The 18,422-nt window shown below is 44.8% G+C and overlaps 1 pseudogene across 1 annotated transcript in view; it reads right to left on the reverse strand.

Annotated features, from left to right (window-relative positions):
• LOC311247754 overlaps positions 1-18,422 on the reverse strand; it is a 186,661-nt pseudogene that overhangs the window by 18,256 nt on the left and 149,983 nt on the right. The gene's annotated exons all lie outside the window — the stretch shown is intronic.

The following is an 18,422-nucleotide window of genomic DNA, read 5'->3' on the forward strand; positions in this document are numbered from 1 at the left end:
TCTCTCCGCTCCTCCTTCAAATCCATCACTCGCCGCTCCGACCCGACCACACTGTCCCCCCGAGGGGCCTGCCTCCGGAAGAGGTCTGATGACCGCCCTCTGGGTGTGTGTCTCCGTCTGTCTCCGTCTGTCTCGTCTGTCTTTGTTTCTGTGAATTCTGCAAAGCCACATTGACTGTATAATGCATTCGCCTAATGTTTGTTGTCCAGTTTACACGACGGGAAGCCGCGGTGCCGTCTGGACCGGAATGAAAGGTCCTTGTTTATTGTTTGGACTGGGTCGGGTTTACTGGTTCCTTTCTCCGTGTGGTCCAGTAGTAGGAGACCGGTGAGGATGGAGAGTCACGTTGCAGTCTCAGTTTCCATGGCTACCTCCTCCACTGCGGTTTCTGAAAGATAAACGTCCGCTTCGTATCTGACCGTTATCTGACCGTACGGTCCAATGAGACCAGTGGTGGAGGAAGGTATTTTTACTCAAGTAGTGTACCTAAGTACGTTACGTGACTATTTTCATTTTATGGAACTTTATACTTTTACCCTATTATATGTCAAAGGAAATATTGTACTTTTTACTCTACACTACATTTATCTGATGAAAGAAAAAAATATTGCGTAGAAAACATGGCAAAAATGTATTGCTTTAATCAGAGCAGCATAAGTGGACCACATACCACTTTAACATAACCTTTAATCAGAGCAGCAGAACTGGACCACACACCACTTTAACATAACCTTTAATCAGAGCAGCATAACTGGACCACATACCACTTTAACATAACCTTTATCAGAGCAGCATAACTGGACCACATACCACTTTAACATTTCAGAGCAGCATAACTGGACCACATACCACTTTAACATAACCTTTAACCAGAGCAGCATAACTGGACCACATACCACTTTACATAACCTTTAATCAGAGCAGCATAACTGACTACATACCACTTTAACATAACCTTTAATCAGAGCAGCAGAACTGGACCACATACCACTTTAACATAACCTTTAATCAGAGCAGCAGAACTGGACCACATACCACTTTAACATAACCTTTAATCAGAGCAGCAGAACTGGACCACATACCACTTTAACATAACCTTTAATCAGAGCAGCATAACTGGACCATATACCACTTTAACATAACCTTTAATCAGAGCAGCAGAACTGGACCACATACCACTTTAACATAACCTACCACATACCACTTTAACATAACCTTTAATCAGAGCAGCATAACTGGACCACATACCACTTTAACATCACCTTTAATCAGAGCAGCATAACTGGACCACATACCACTTTAACATAACCTATAGAGGTCAATGGATCGAGGCTTGAATGCTCCCAAGCACTGGAATACACAAACGTCATGTAGAATAGATACTTCTACTTTAGATACTTAAGTACATTCAATAGCAAAGACATCTTTACTTTTACTTAAGTCCACCACTGCCAGCATAGGCATTTGGTCAATACTTAGCGAGATTTGATGGATCGGTATGATTTGATGGTGATCAATCACCACGTTGTCATACACAGGGGTGTAAAGTACTTGAGTAATTGCACTTTGTTACAATACTTAAGTACTGTTTTTTGGGATTTGTACTTGTACACATCACTGGCTCGACATTTCTATCTGCGTGCATGTGTGTGCACATTGGTGTGCATGTTTATAGGTGTGTGTGTGTTTGTGTGTGTTTGTTTGTGTCCTTTTAATTAGTATGTTTTTCTCTCTCTATCTCTCGCGCTCTCTCTCTTACCCTCTCCCTCTCCCTCTCTCTCTCTCCCTCTCTCTCTCTCTCTCTCTCTCTCTCTCTCTCTCTCTCTCTCTCTCTCTCTCTCTCTCTCTCTCTCCCTCTCTCTCTATCTCTCTCTCTCTAGCAGACTAATAGTTTCATTGTACGACAAACTGTCCGTTGATCTGCGTGTTCAGATATGGTTTGATACAGATGTTTACACTGCAACACACTGGAAGGCACACGCACACACACACACACACACACACATAGTTACCATACAGATGTTTACACTGCAACACACTGGAAGGCACACGCACACACACATAGTTACCATACAGATGTTCACTACAGTGCACATGAAGGCACACACGTACACACACAGAGTCACCATACAGACACTGCATCACACTGGAAGGCACACACACACACAGCTCAGTCACTCACACTCACATTGATTATGCAACACAGAGGATAATTCCCAGCAGTCCCACTATCAGGGCAGCCATATGGTTTCTGTTTACATGGACTGTAGCCTGTGTGGACTTTCTTCTGGACTGGGATTAGATTAGAACTGAATCCAAATATATGAGAGAGAGACTGTGGATATGTGTGTGTGTGTGTGTGTGTGTGTGTGTGTGTGTGTGTGTGGTGTGTGTGTGTGTGTGTGTGTGTGTGTGTGTGTGTGTGTGTGTGTGTGTGTGTGTGTGTGTGTGTGTGTGTGTGTGTGTGTGTGTGTGTGTGTGTGTGTGTGTGTGTGCGTGTGTGCGCGCGCGGTGTGTGCGTGTGCGTGTGTGTGTGTGTGCATGTTGGCATGCACGTTTATGTGCATTGTGTTTGCGTGTGTGTATGACGTATGTTTGCATGCACGCATACAGTATGTGTGCACATTGGTGTGCATGTTTATAGTTGTGTGTGTGCGTGTGTGTGTGTGTGCTGGTGTGCACACACATACACAAACAAACAAGCAAACAAACAAACACACACACCTATAAACATGCACACCCAATGTGCACACGTGTGCATGCGCGTGCATTGAGCGTGCAGGCAGATAGAAATGTCCAGCCAGTGATGTGCGTCATTCAGAAGAACACCATTCTGGGCCGAATGTAATTATCATCATAAACAAGCTTAAGGATTATGTTAGATTCAGCAGGGATTACAGCCACGTGTTTATTTTGGTCACACACTGGACTTCTGTGACTTTCCCTGCAAGACTGTGTGTGAGTGTGTGACTGTGTGTGAGCGTGTGTGTGCGTGTGCGTGTGTGCGTGTGTGCGCGTGTGTGTGTGTGAGAGCGACACTGACTGTGATGGAACAGTCCCTCTGCGACAGCTGTCGTCGAGTCCAGTGTGACAAATGTGCTGGAGGTTTTCTTCATCCATATTCCCAGATCAGGAGATTGATGATTAATGTCATGACATTCAGCTACCTCTAGCTGGCCCCACATGACCTCTGTGTCGCCCCACACGACCTCTGCCATCGGTGTGTGAATGTGTGAGTGAATGTGTGAATGTGAGGAACAAAATTGTAAAGCGCTTTGGATAAAAGAGATAATAAATATGCACCATTTATGTACCAGGTGGCCACCAGCAAAGGTCATTCGGCAGATAGATCCCCGCGCCCCCACACACACACGCATGCACGTGCACACACACACACACACACACACACTCAAACACATTACATACAGACACACACAAACACCTTGTGGCTTACACCATTTATCTATCACAGACATGCCAATCATGTCAGTATCAGTTTGTCTGGGAGAGGAGATGTGATCAAATATTAACACGCGCTGTCACAACGCCTCACTTCCCGAGTCGTCAGCTCAGCCTCATACAGGAACCTCTCCCTGTCCCTCCAGTTGATGTCTTTGTGTTGAACCAGGACAGAGTCCTCTCTCTCTCTGTCTCTATAGTTGATGTCTTTGTGTTAAACCAGGACAGAGTCCTCTCTCTCTCTGTCTCTATAGTTGATGTCTGTGTGTTAAACCAGGACAGAGTCCTCTCTCTCTGTCTCTATAGTTGATGTCTTTGTGTTAAACCAGGACAGAGTCCTCTCTCTCTGTCTCTATAGTTGATGTCTGTGTGTTAAACCAGGACAGAGTCCTCTCTCTCTCTGTCTCTATAGTTGATGTCTGTGTGTTAAACCAGGACAGAGTCCTCTCTCTCTCTGTCTCTATAGTTGATGTCTTTGTGTTAAACCAGGACAGAGTCCTCTCTCTCTCTGTCTCTATAGTTGATGTCTTTGTGTTAAACCACGACAGAGTCCTCTCTCTCTGTCTCTATAGTTGATGTCTTTGTGTTAAACCACGACAGAGTCCTCTCTCTCTGTCTCTATAGTTGATGTCTTTGTGTTAAACCAGGACAGAGTCCTCTCTCTCTCTGTCTCTATAGTTGATGTCTTTGTGTTAAACCACGACAGAGTCCTCTCTCTCTGTCTCTATAGTTGATGTCTTTGTGTTAAACCAGGAAAAAATAAATAACGCACATCCTCCGTTTGTTGGTGCTGAGCCAAACTGTAAAAACAGTAATACATACGATAAAGCAGGGCTCGCAACTCATTCGTAGTTCCAAGGTGTTTATTTGACAAAAAAAAAGGCAGATGCAACGTTTCGACCCTTCTGGTCTTCTTCAAGCATGAAGACAACACAACACTGACATCTTTTTATACAGGAAGTGAACTAAATTGATTATCAGCCCCACCTGGTGATCAGGGGCGGTCCCAATATTTGCATGATACATTCTATACATAAGTAAGTAACAATTTCTTTTCATTTGACATTTCACAACCAATTGTGAAATCTCTCCCATCCTTCACACAGGATTCAACAGACCTACTTAAGACTTTGAAATCTGTCCAGGATCCAACCACTGTGACCTACATGGCCTGTTTGGACATCGAATCCTTGTACACTTCAGTACCCCATACAGGGGCTCTAGAAGCTCTGACACTGTTCCTGAATCAACGTCCACCGGATTCAACACCAGAAACACACGTTCTTATAGAACTGACAGAGACTCTACTCACGCATAACTACTTCATGTTCCAAGATGAGAACTATCTACAAATCAAGGGCGTGAGTATGGGAAGCAAAGCCAGCCCATCCATAGCCAATATTTATATGGGTCTTTTTGAGCAGAATTATGTATTCAATTCCTCAGAAAATGTGTTTTTACCATACATTAAGATGTGGAAAAGATATATAGATGATATTTGCATACTGTGGACAGGGGATGAAATGACACTGATACAATTCTTTAATTTCCTCAATGCCAAAAATGAACATCTAAAGTTTACTATGGAGTATGACCAACACCAAGTGAATTTCTTAGATATTATAATCAAAAAAGACAATGGTACATTCCAAACGGATGTATACAGAAAACCTTGTTACAGAAATTCTCTGTTGAGAAGTGATTCATTTCATCCTACTCCGCTAAAAAACAGTTTACCTATCAGCCAGTTCTACAGGATCCGTAGAATCTGTAGTACAGATGAATGTTTTCAGGAACAGACAGATACTTTAAAAGCGATGTTTAAAACCAGAGGGTACACACAAGACATTGTAGAAAAAGCAGCTTTGAAAGTGGGTCATAAAACCCAAGAAGATTGCTTACAATCTACAAGAAACAAAACTACCTCTGGACAACCTATACAGTGTATTACACAATACTCGCCTCTAGGCAACCTTTTTAAACATACTATTAAAAAACATTGGCATCTTCTCAGTTCTGATCCAACATTGGATAAATCTTTTCAGATCCCCCCTAGACTAGTCTACAGGAGAGCACATAACATCAGAGACATTGTGGTTAAATCAGACCTGCCTCCTAAGAAAACACACAATTTTTTAGATGACTTACCAGATGGAAACCGACGTTGTGGTTCGTGTGCTCAATGTCACTTCACAGAAAAATGCACTGTTTTCTATCACCCAACAACTGGGAAAGAGATAAAAATAAGAGGCAAAATAACATGTACAACTACCAATGTAATCTATATGCTTAAGTGCCCATGTGGTAAGGCATATGTCGGTAAGACAACACGTGCTTTAAAAACACGCATTGCTGAACACAGGAGTACGATACGGAATGGGGATGAAAAAAGCCCAGTAGCTTTACATTTTAAAAAGGCACACCACAATGTCTCATCATTAAGATACCTTGGAATAGAGAGAGTGCATCTTCCAAGACGAGGGGGAGATATAGATAATCTCCTACTGAGGAGAGAAGTATGGTGGATCCATTATCTTAAAACGATGGCACCAACAGGACTTAATGAGGACTTTGACATTAGACCTTATTTGTAAATTTAACTTATAGAGGGAGACAGTCAATGGACTTTGTTTTTTGTTTGTGTTTTTTTCATTTTTGTTTTCAGTGACTAACACTGCTGCCTATCTGTAAATGATGTCTTAATGTTGTGTTTAACATAGATATTTCTCAAATCTTCTAAAAAATGTCAAATGAAAAGAAATTGTTACTTACTTATGTATAGAATGTATCATGCAAATATTGGGACCGCCCCTGATCACCAGGTGGGGCTGATAATCAATTTAGTTCACTTCCTGTATAAAAAGATGTCAGTGTTGTGTTGTCTTCATGCTTGAAGAAGACCAGAAGGGTCGAAACGTCGCATCTGCCTTTTTCTTGTCAAATAAACACCTTGGAACTACGAATGAGTTGCGAGCCCTGCTTTATCTTATTTTTTGTGTTAAACCAGGACAGAGTCCTCTCTCTCTGTCTCTATAGTTGATGTCTTTGTGTTAAACCAGGACAGAGTCCTCTCTCTCTCTCTGTCTCTATAGTTGATATCTGTGTGTTAAACAATATAACTGGGTGGTGTCACTAAACAACCAAGTTTCAAAGTAAAATAAATCACTAATATATTTAAAAATCGATTATCACAAATTATATCATTATATATTTTCTATTTTGAATTATGGTGGCACATGAGGAACCTCCACTGAGGTCAAGGTTAGAGTTAAAGGGGCAGTTCACCTTATCCTGATCGTTCCGGTGTGATACGCCTAGTTTTGGAAATATCTGCCGTAGAGACGACTGCCTTCACTCCGATACAATGGAGCTGAATGAATGGCCCTCTCTGTTTCTGGCGCTCAAAGCACCAAACAAATACATTTGAAGAACTCAAAAGTCATGTCTCTTTCTAGTAATCATGAACCTGCTACTCAAGATAACCCACATACCTTGTTGTGAGCAGTTTCATGTAGGAACTAGGACTGTCCCCGACTAAGGATTTGGATAGTAGACTTTGATCAGCTGAAATTTGCAGATAGTCATCAAAAAATATATATACTATTTATTTTTATATATTTTTTATCATTCCATTTGGGCTGTGGGGGGTGCTTAATGTCTGAAGGAGTCGACTGAAGGCTTCTTGTCCTCTGCAAAATCATTCAATTGGTCCACTGATGGATACATCTTGATATTTGTCTAGTCTAGTGTGTTCATTAGACGGGTGAAATCCTCTTTCAATGCCTCTGTGCCCATTTTCTTAGGCAGTTAGCCTCGCTGGTATGAGCGCCATTAGCGTTTCTGAAGGTGTGGTCTCACCACACTGGCACCGAGCTTTCACGTCAAACGGAGCAGAGTAGAAAAGAAGGTCAATTGACGCGGGTCAACCCTTTTAAGACCGCCGGGTCGTCCCGGGTCTGACCCGGGTCGTTAGTACTCCGGTCGGGAAGGGGGTTACCACCAGGTTCACGTCATAACTCCTCATCTCAGGACGTCTTTTACTGCCGCGACTAATCTGGAAGCTCTCCGAGCCCGGGCCTGCAGTTTGATTGATTGATTGAAAACGTTATTAACAGATTGCAGAATGGGGTACGGCTCAATACAAACAACTGCTAAGAGGATGCAGACCAGAGAAAGACTTTCGTCTTGTTTACATAAGGGTCCTCCATTTTCAATTCATCAAGTCACTCACTCTCTTTGTCCCTAACCGCATCTCCCCCGCGCGGTAGGCAGCTCCGTCTAAACATCATTATACACGGCACACAATAGCCGTCTCTGTCGGGGTATTATAATGGATGTCATGTAATCTAATCGCCGTTGTCCTGCGGTGCCAAGAAGGTTCAATGTTTTGACAGTGACTGTCGGGTCTGTGTCGGGTCTGTACGAGTATGCCGCAGCTGAAACAAAAGGCAAGTCTTATCGTCGGCAGACATTCTTGAGAGCATCAGTCATGCCCGCTGGGCACACGGGGCTCCTTGTGCTTAGCTGGCAGAAGGAATGTGTGCGTTCAGCTTTACCTGTGAAGAACCCCGTGAACCCCGTGCATCTACAGGGTTCGTATCGGGACCTGTATAATCACGGTCTGGTCACGCGTGCGATCTCACAGGTTCACGCCGCGCCGCGAGGTCACGTCTCTCTCTCCGCTCACCGTCGCGTCTGTGCCGTCTGGGGGGAGAAACACTTCATTCACCAAAATACAAATTAGATACAGGAATGTGTGAAGGGAGAAGTCACACGCGTTCCAACCAACTGGTGCTCTCTCAGAGTAGGGCCGTGTTGAATTCAACCAACTAGTGCTCTTATTAATCATTTATAAATGGACTTTGGAGAAGTCTTTATTCGGCATGCAGTGACACACGCGGTGCGATGGGCGGCACACACACAGGAAAACACACACATGCAGTTAGTTGGGTCGCGATTGAATCTCTGCGCTCTCTCTCTCTCGCTCTCTCTGGGACCACTGCTCTCTCTCTCTCTCTCTCTCTCTCTCTCTCTCTCTCTCTCTCTCTCTCTCTCTCTCTCTCTCTCTCTCTCTCTCTCTCTCTCTCTCTCTCTCTCTCTCTCTCTCTCTCTCTCTCTCTGCACATCCAGCGAGCCATCCCGCATTTAGAAGTCAATTAATTCAACTGGTAGGCCTACTGCTTAGTTATAATTACTAAGTAATTAAAAGAGTACTTTGAGTAAATCCTCAGATACAAATACCCTGTTTTAGCCTGGTATGGGCGTCACATGCAGAAGACACAGTCCTGGTTTACCATGGAAAGATTGACTTGGCAATAAAGGCATTCTAATTTAATTCTAACTCTAATAGCAGTGTCATGTTCAGTCCATCCCCGATCCTGTTCTGGTGAACTATCTCCTAATGTGTTTTTTTTTTTTTTTTTTATTATCTTTCTTCCCCTCCTTTTTCCCGATTTTTCTCCCATCCCACCCTTCCTGGTTGTTGCGTACTTTCCCCTACTGTTGGTCCGGGAGACCGGAGACTGTCACATGCTTTCCTCCGACGCATGTGCAGCCTGGGGCAGGCCAACCTGGCCACGCAGGTCCTCACCGGGGAGAGTGTAGCCGAGCGTGTGGGATGCCACACTATCTCTCCTCAGTTCCAACCCTTGCTGAGCAGGCGCCCCGACCGAACTGTAGGGGTCGCTGTCCACAACGCCCAGGACCCACCCTTCAGCTTTCCCACCCCCTGATACAGCCAATTGTATCAGTGTGAGAGGCCAGCCAAGCTGATAGTAACGCCGGGAGCTGGATTCGAACAGGCGAATCCAGTGTCTCCCGGTGTTGGTGACGAACGTAATCTCCGTGCGCCACCTGCCCCCCCCCTCCTAATGTGTGTTAATCAGGTCTTTGTGTTTCCTCTCTGTCGGGCTACACTCTGGGACCACTGCTCCTGCTGTAGTGCTGCAGCATGACTGATCATCGAAGCTATTTCTGAGTCGGCTACTGTGGGTGTTCAGCCTGTGACATGTCAGCCCCGTGGAACGTACCCACGCCGGCTCCCTGCTGGGCCTGAGAGTGGCGCGCCGAGGAATAAACAAATAGCTTGTCTGCAAAAATGGTCGTCGGTTAAGTCGATTTGACTCACCGTGGTGGTGATGTGGTGGTGTCTCATGTCTCGTGCCGCGGTGAATTCGACAAAGGGTTAAAGGGTTAAAGTGCAGGAAAAAGACCATTTCTCCACGACAGTACCTGTGTGTTTCCAAGGCAACGGGCTGTCAGTGTGCCATCAGACAGGGGCTTTTATATTAAATGTCCCGTTTTGCTATTCCTTTCACTATTTGGGCAATGTTACACAATTCCTGTGAGTCTATGGAACAAATTTTTTTTTTTTATCCACTTTTTCTCCTCCTATTTTTTTCTTGTATTTTCCTCCCATCCCAATTTAGTCGTTATGCCAATTCCCCCCTCCCCTTCCTGGTCATTGCGAACATTTGCCCCCTACATTTGCCCCCTAGCCCTGAAGTCTATCACATGCTTCCTCCGATACATAGGAGACAGCCAGCAGCCTATTTTCACCTGGCAGCGAGGATTCTCATTGGGTGAGTGTAACACGTGGGAGGGCACACTATCTCACCCAGATCCCTTCCTCGCTGTGCAGGCGCCCTGACCGACCTGTAGGAGTCGCTGTTTACAACGACCAGATTACCACCCATCGACTTCCCTCCCGCTGACACTGCCAATTGTGTCAGTATGACGACAGCTGGATTCGATACCAGTGTCTCTGTGGTAGACAGACGCTTAGTCTGCTGCGCTACCCGGCCGCCCTCTATGGAACACATCTGTACAGTTTTTTTCAAAAAAATTCATTGTTTTGTATTGCTAATCAAGTACTCTAAAGCAGCATTTTTCCACTTCAAGATTTCAAGCTGTTTTGGGCTGGGCTCCGCCCATAAGCGATTTGAGTGACAGTCACCCACACAGCGTGATACATGTATACGAGAGAAAGCGAGAGAGAGAACGAGCAAGCGAGAGAGAGAATGAGCGGGCGAGAGTGGCTCGACTGCGATTGTGTGTAAAATGCAGGTGGACCGTGGAGAGAGGGTGGGAGAGAGAGGGAGAGGGAGACCGCTTCCGCATTATTCCCACTGCTCCGTTGTTGAGCGAATTGTTGATTCTCTCTGCCGGCACCCGCGCACGTCAACCCGTTTGAGGAAGTGTCAGTATTTCCACTCGCTCTGTTGTTGAGTGCGCTACAACCGTAGAGTTAATGCAGATCAGCAGCACCTACTGACGTCAGGGAGCGAGTCAAATCAGAATGGCTTAGTTCAGTGGGGGAGGATCTCGTGAACTCGAGACTGGACTGATGAGCCAAAATGAGAATTAGAGACACAGACCCCATTGATACAACCCCCCACATTGCTAGAAAACAATGCTAAACACTGGAAAAGGCAATTTATAAGACATGGGACCTTTAAGGCGGCTACAAGGGGAATTTTCAGCAAAACGTATTGTTTACTTAAGTAAAGGAACTGTGTGCTTGGTCCACCGCTGCCTGCTTATACTTCTACCTGCTCAAAGACATGCGTGGAGGTCGACGCACACGTGTTCCACATGCCATGTGCAAAGACACACACGCAGATGTACGTATCCATGCATTCATAAGTGCAAGAAAAGATGCATACACACACACACACACACACGCACACACAGCGTGGTGTGTGGTTTGGTAGGATTAAAGGATCCACCAGCAGGCTGGTTTCACAGTGTGTCACCACAGCAGAGTTCAGTTAGAGACCAGCGATGGGAGGAGACCTCATCAACTCATCACCAGCTCTCAGAGAGTCAACTGAGTCACCTGACGCGCTCAGGGTTCAAACAGAGTCACCTGACGCGCTCAGGGTTCAAACAGAGTCACCTGACGCTCTCAGGGTTCAAACAGAGTCACCTGACGCTCTCATGGTTCAAACAGAGTCACCTGACGAGAGAGAGGGTTCAAACAGAGTCACCTGACGCCCTCAGGGTTCAAACAGAGTCACCTGACGAGAGAGAGGGTTCAAACAGAGTCACCTGACGCTCTCAGGGTTCAAACAGAGTCACCTGACGAGAGAGAGGGTTCAAACAGAGTCACCTGACGCTCTCAGGGTTCAAACAGAGTCACCTGACGAGAGAGAGGGTTCAAACAGAGTCACCTGACGCTCTCAGGGTTCAAACAGAGTCACCTGACGCTCTCAGGGTTCAAACAGAGTCACCTGACGAGAGAGAGGGTTCAAACAGAGTCACCTGACGAGAGAGAGGGTTCAAACAGAGTCACCTGACGCTCTCAGGGTTCAAACAGAGTCACCTGACGAGAGAGAGGGTTCAAACAGAGTCACAGGAAGCTCTCAGGGTTCAAACCATAGATATCTATAGAACACTAGATAGCTTAAGGCGGAGTCACCAGCGTCACTGAACCGCCGCCATCTTGCCCAGGTCAGCCTTGAGTGAGAGTGAGTGAGCTGCACAGACAAAAATACTCATAACTCGCTGAAATATTGACGGATTTACAAACGGGTTGGTTTGCTATAAACATCAAAGATGTAGTACGATATGGCATACTTATAAAAAAAAATTTAAAGATGTTTTTTTTTACAAACCGCTTGAATCATAGCCACGTTAATAATGCTTGTAATAAACCAAACCGTTTGTAAATTTGTCAATATTTCAGCGAGTTATGAGTATTTTTGTCTGTGCAGCTCACTCACTCTCACTCAAGGCTGCCCCTGGCAAGATGGCGGCGGTTCAGTGACGTCGCTCTCCATTGGCCGGCAGCGCGGGCAAGCTATCTAGTGTTCTATATATATCTATGGTTCAAACAGAGTCACCTGGAGCTCTCAGGGTTCAAACAGAGTCACAGGAAGCTCTTTAGATGCTGCTCAGTGTCTATTAACCCTTGCACTGCCACACTACAGAATGGTTAACCCTTTCACTGCAACAATACAGAAGGTTAACCCTTTCACTGCCGCACAACAAATGGTTTAACCCTTTCACTGTGACAATACAGAATGTTAACCATTTCACTGCCGTATGACAAAGGGGTTTAAACCCTTTCACTACCACACTACAGAAGGTTAATTATGAATTGAACATGGGGGACCCTGATGTAAACAAGACAAACGTCTTTCTCTGGTCTGCATTCCCTTAACAATTGTTTGTATTGAGCCGTACTGTATTGTACCCATTCTGCAATCTGTTAAATAAAGTTTTCATTCATTCATTCATTCATTCATTCATGCATTCATTCATTCATTCATTCATTCATTCATTCATTCAACCCTTTACTATCACACTACAGAACTGTCTGTAGTGTGATAGTAAAGGGTTAACCTTATGTAGTGTGGTAGTGAAAGGGTTAATAAGCTTTATTACATGGCGTTTTCACATTCGCCGAAATGCTTGCTTGTGATTGGTCAACAGCCCCCCGACTGCGGTCATTATTTTTCGATAATGACCGCAGATTTTTCAATAATGACCGCAGAGCGCAGCTGTTCGCAATCAAGCCCACTGACACACACTGTTTCAGTGCAATTCAGTGCTGCCGGCGATGACAGGGGGCGGAGCGACGAGCGGACCAGAACACAGCGGAGCCAGAACAGAGGCTGCTGCCCGCGATAATAATAATCACTTTATTTGGGCTGACAGAGCCACAGAACAGAACAACTGCAATTTGTCAAATGAATTAGGTATATTGTTAGTAAGTTAGCCATGTAATAAGCGGGATAATGTATAGCTTTACTCGGTCATTGTCGCAAAATAATTGACCTTCACTACGTTTAAAACACCTCGCCGCGGCGGCTCGGTATTTTAAACTCCGTGTCGGTCAATTATTTTGCGACAATGACCTCCTAGCCATACATTATCCCTTACATAGTATGTGAACTGAATGACCCTTGACCCCCTGAGAGAAACGATAATCTGCGGTCTGTACTGTGGTACTGGGTCACTAACACACGGCCTGCAGCTTGGTGTAAATCACACACTGACAGGTGGACCGCTGAGGTCACCGCTGGGAATCCAAAGGTTCGTTATATTGATTGTCTTCAATCAGCCCTTGTCAAAATGTACAAATTACCCTTATTTTCTGCTACTCCGCTACTCCGCTTGCACTGTCAGCCACAATCATATTCATTGATCTATGGAATTATAGGGAAAGGGCTGAGATAATCCCTCTGGATCGTTTCAACCTAGACATTATGTTTAATACTTTTTTGCATCTGGCTGTATACAGATCAAATCGGTTAAAAAGCTAAAAGGCGCTTTACTACAACTTGTTCCTCACATTCTACCCATTCACTCACACATTCACACACCGACGGTGGAGGCGACCACGCGAGGTGCCGACCTGCTCATCGGGAGCAGTTAGGGGTTGAGTGTCTCAGGGTATCAGAGTTAAGTGATCTTGTGGTGTAGAGCTACAGATATACTGTGAGATACTCCTCTCCTCTGAACTGGAGGTCAGTGTACGTGTTGTGGAGGGAGGGATGGAGGGAGGGAGGGAGGGAGGGATGGAGGGATGGAGGGGCGCTGAGAAGGATGCAGTGTGTGATGCACAGATAGGGCTGAAGGGGAACTTGAGCCCCTGGCCTTTGCCCCAAGTGCCCATCCACACACACACACACACACACACACACACACACACACACACACACACACACACACACACACACACACACACACACACACACTAGTGCTGTCAAAAATATCGATTTTTCTATACATATCGATTCTGAATATTTAAAACAGTTTCAATACTAATTTCCAGCTATATCGATATTTAATTATTAATAGAAAATAAAAATAAATTAGTTTTTGTTTTTATTTAAGGAAGTTGCATTGTTCATTTCAATACATGTAACAGTACAGTAGTCCACACACAGACACACATGTGCATTCAGTTAAGTTGGAATATGACTGTAATACAAACAGTTCAGTTTGTCAGGTACATGCAACACAGATTACAGTGTTTACATCTGTCTGCTTGAGAAAATACCATGTTCTGCAATCAAAATGATTGAAGTGAGATGAACAGACTGAACTTTATTTTATTAGATAAAACATGTTGACAAAGTTTTACTTTGCAGTTGGAAAAAGGTAATAAATTAAATTTGATCCAAAAAAATATATATATATTTATATATTTTTTTCTTCACATTTTAAGATTGAACCTTTTTCCCTGTGGTATCGAAAAGGGTATCGAATATCGATACTTTTCAAGGTATCGTAACGAAGTTCGAAATTCCAGTATTGTGACAACACTAACACACACACACACACACACACACACGCACGCACGCACACACACACACACACACACACACACACACACACACACACACACACACACACACACACACACACACACACATGGATGGTGATGGTGTGGCAACACTAACACACACACACACATGGATGGTGATGGTTATTATGGATGGTGATGGTGTGGCAACACCAGGGCAGGATTAGTGCACGTTGGTGGGATTAGTGCGCGTTGGTGGGATTAGTTTGCGTTGGTGGGATTAGTTTGCGTTGGTGGGATTAGTGTGCATTGGTGGGATTAGTGCGCGTTGGTGGGATTAGTGCGCGTTGGTGGGATTAGTGCGCGTTGGTGGGATTAATGTGCGTTGGTGGGATTAGTGCGCGTTGGTGGGATTAGTGCGCGTTGGTGGGATTAATGTGTGTTGGTGGGATTAATGTGTGTTGGTGGGATTAGTGCGCGTTGGTGGGATTAGTGTGAGTTGGTGGGATTAATGTGTGTTGGTGGGATTAGTGCGTGTTGGTTGGGATTAGTGCGTGTTGGTGGGATTAGTGCGTGTTGGTGGGATTAGTGCGCGTTGGTGGGATTAATGTGTGTTGGTGGGATTAGTGCGTGTTGGTGGGATTAGTGTGTGTTGGTGGGATTAATGTGTGTTCGTGGGATTAGTGCGTGTTGGTGGGATTAATGCGTGTTGGTGGGATTAGTGCGTGTTGGTGGGATTAGTGCGTGTTGGTGGGATTAGTGTGTGTTGGTGGGTTAAGTGCCCTTTTCGTAGCTTGAACCCCTGCCCCCCAAACTGTCTGTGCACGCCCCTGGAAGGATGTCCAATTAAGTGGCAACACAGGGGGCCGTGAGCTGTCATCCTCATTTCCTCTTATTCCTCCTCCCCCATGGTTCCCAAGGCATGGCGTGGGTGCGTGTGTGTGTGGTGTGTATCTGTGTGTGTGTGTGTGTGTGTGTGTGTGTGTGTGCGTGTGTGTGCGTGTGTGTGTGTGTGTGTGTGTGCGTGTGTGTGTGTGTGTGTGTGTGTGTATATGTGTGTGTGTATGTGTGTGTGTGTGTGTGTGTGTGTGTGTGTGTGTGTGTGTGTGTGTGTGTGTGTGTGTGTGTGTGTGTGTGTGTGTGTGTGTGTGTGTGTGTGTGTGTGTCTGTGTGTGTGTGTTCTGTGTCTCCTGGAGAGGTTAGAGAGGGGTTATATTATATGTCTCTTTCCCGCAGCCTTTGGTCCTGTGGGGGTTTTCTTCTGTCTTTGGTTCAGTTTGACGATATAAAAGCCCCCCCCCCCCCCCCTTTACATGTCGCGTTGTTCTCTGAGCACTTTGTTTGATGTTCAGGCCGTCTGTGATGCTGGGTGTCAGAGATAAAATGAGATAAGATAAGATGAGATATTCATTTATTGATCCCCTTGGGCATTCAGGCATCATAGCAGCATGGGGGAGGGGGGAGGGGAGGTACAGGTACATGCTAATAGTACATGATACAGGTCATAAAATTATAGTGCAGTAGAAAAGTATAAAAAATAAAAGTATAAACAATATAATTAACTCTGAATATACACATTATGCAAGTAAGCAGTGTAAGTCAAGGTGCATATGAGGGTCTGTATGCCCTATCAGTTTATATTTGCATTACAATAAAAAAAAAAAAGTATAGACACACAATAATCTAGTGTAGGTGAAGTAGTGACAAGTAGTACAGTGTACCAGGGACGTGCACAGGACTTTAGAGGGGCAGGTGCTCAAAGGCTGAAAAGTGCACTACACTTGTGTGTATATGTTAGGTCCGCGGAGAGGCACGCTGAGGAGGCCGTGCAAACTGCAATGGAATATGGGGCATCTCTCTCTCTTTACCTAATATTTTGATTCTATCCTGACATTTTTCAGTTGGAAGGGCAGTCTATATGCGTAACAAAAAAAAAGTTTTTTTTTTTTTTTCAAAATGGGCACTTTTTTGATGAGGCTCAAAAAGGCAGGTGCTCAGGCACCCCTTGGCCTCTATGTGTGCACGTGCCTGCAGTGTACAAACACAGAGTCACTCTCTCTCTCTCAATCTCTCTCTCTTACTCTCTCACTATCATTCTTTCCTGTCATATTTACGACTGGGGGGGAAGGTTAAATGTGCCCTCTAACCATCAGCAGCTCATCCCTGGTCATTCACCGCCAGTGATGCCACAGATTACTTGTAAAAGTAATCTGATTACTGATTACTGATTACTCCTTTAAAAAGTAATCTTAGTTACTTTACTGATTACTTGATTATCAGAGTAACTTAGTTACTTTGAAAGTAACTAGGTTACGAAGTCGTCGTCCCTGCTGCTGCCACAACATAAGAATGACAAAAAAAAAATTGTAAAATGTACTCAGTTTGAGTAAAATGTACTAATAGGGCAGGTAGGCCTATCTTGCTATCTATAGATCTATAGATTTCACAAAAGATAAATGGTCAATAACACCACATGTAGGCTGATATGTAGCCTACCTTTGAGGCCTGCCCCATTCAGATATGGTTCTACGTTATTATTATTTATTATTGTGTGAATGAATGAATGAAAACTTTATTTAACAGATTGCAGAATGGGTACAATACAGTACGGCTCAATACATACAATTGTTAAGGGGATGCAGACCTGAGAAAGACGTTTGTCTTGTTTCCATCAGGGTCCCCCATTTTCAATTCATATAGACATTTATGACATACACAACATACATGACATTTATGGCATAGGGACATATAGGTATTTAGTACTGATACATTTGTGACATAAGCGGTATTCAAATATACAGTACTGTTACCCCTAGATCCTGACAGAGTATATACATATGATGGGGAGGGGACTGTACATTAGGAGGGGGTGGGTGGGTGGGAGGGAAATATACATACGGCGGGGAGGGAATATATATACTGCAGTGTTGTCAGTGTGCTACTGACAACCTACATACTGCAGTATGGTGTTCCATGTTCATGAATAGTGCACTGCAAAAGATGTTTAACTCAAAGGTAGAACATACTGTTTGGCTGGTGCAGCTCCGACTCCGAGTCCTGTAGAAGTCGATGGTCGTGCTGTGCTGTATAATCCATATGCGGTAGACAGTATTTTGTTTCCTCCGCAAAGTGAATGTTTTTTTCACCCGGCTTAGTTTACACAAACGTTAAGTAGACTAGTGAACTTCCAGTGCCAGAAAGCGTTACGAGCGCGAGTGTCTCCCTGCTACTGTAGCTCGCAGGTCAGCCTGATAATAACAATAACAGCCGCGCCCACCAGCATGGATCAACACGCGAGGTTGCGTGCTGTGACGTCACTCCCCCAATACAAGGAAAAGCTTTCCAAACGTATATTTGACTGTCGAAAACTAAAGAAAATACTGCATTCCGTCTGCATTATGATGAGATAGTAACGAAATAGTAACGCATGGCCACTTGGACAAGTAACTGCAATCAGATTACTGGCTTGTAAAGATTAACGCGTTAGATTACTATTTTCGGGGAAAAGTAATCAGATTACAATAACGCGTTACTTAGTAACGCGTTAGTGGCATCACTGTTCACCGCCAACCCCAGAACTACGCCCAGGCCTCGGCACCCCTCCCAGGCCTCAGCACCCCTCCCAGGCTCAGTGCTGGGTGGGAACAGCCTGCCAGCTGCCCGGCCCTCCTCTCCGTCCTGGAAGTAGCCTGCTAGCTTAGCATCATAC

Source organism: Notolepis coatsorum (genome assembly GCF_963971535.1).
Source record: "Notolepis coatsorum genome assembly, contig: SCAFFOLD_306, whole genome shotgun sequence".
In the NCBI taxonomy this organism is placed as follows: domain Eukaryota; kingdom Metazoa; phylum Chordata; class Actinopteri; order Aulopiformes; family Paralepididae; genus Notolepis; species Notolepis coatsorum.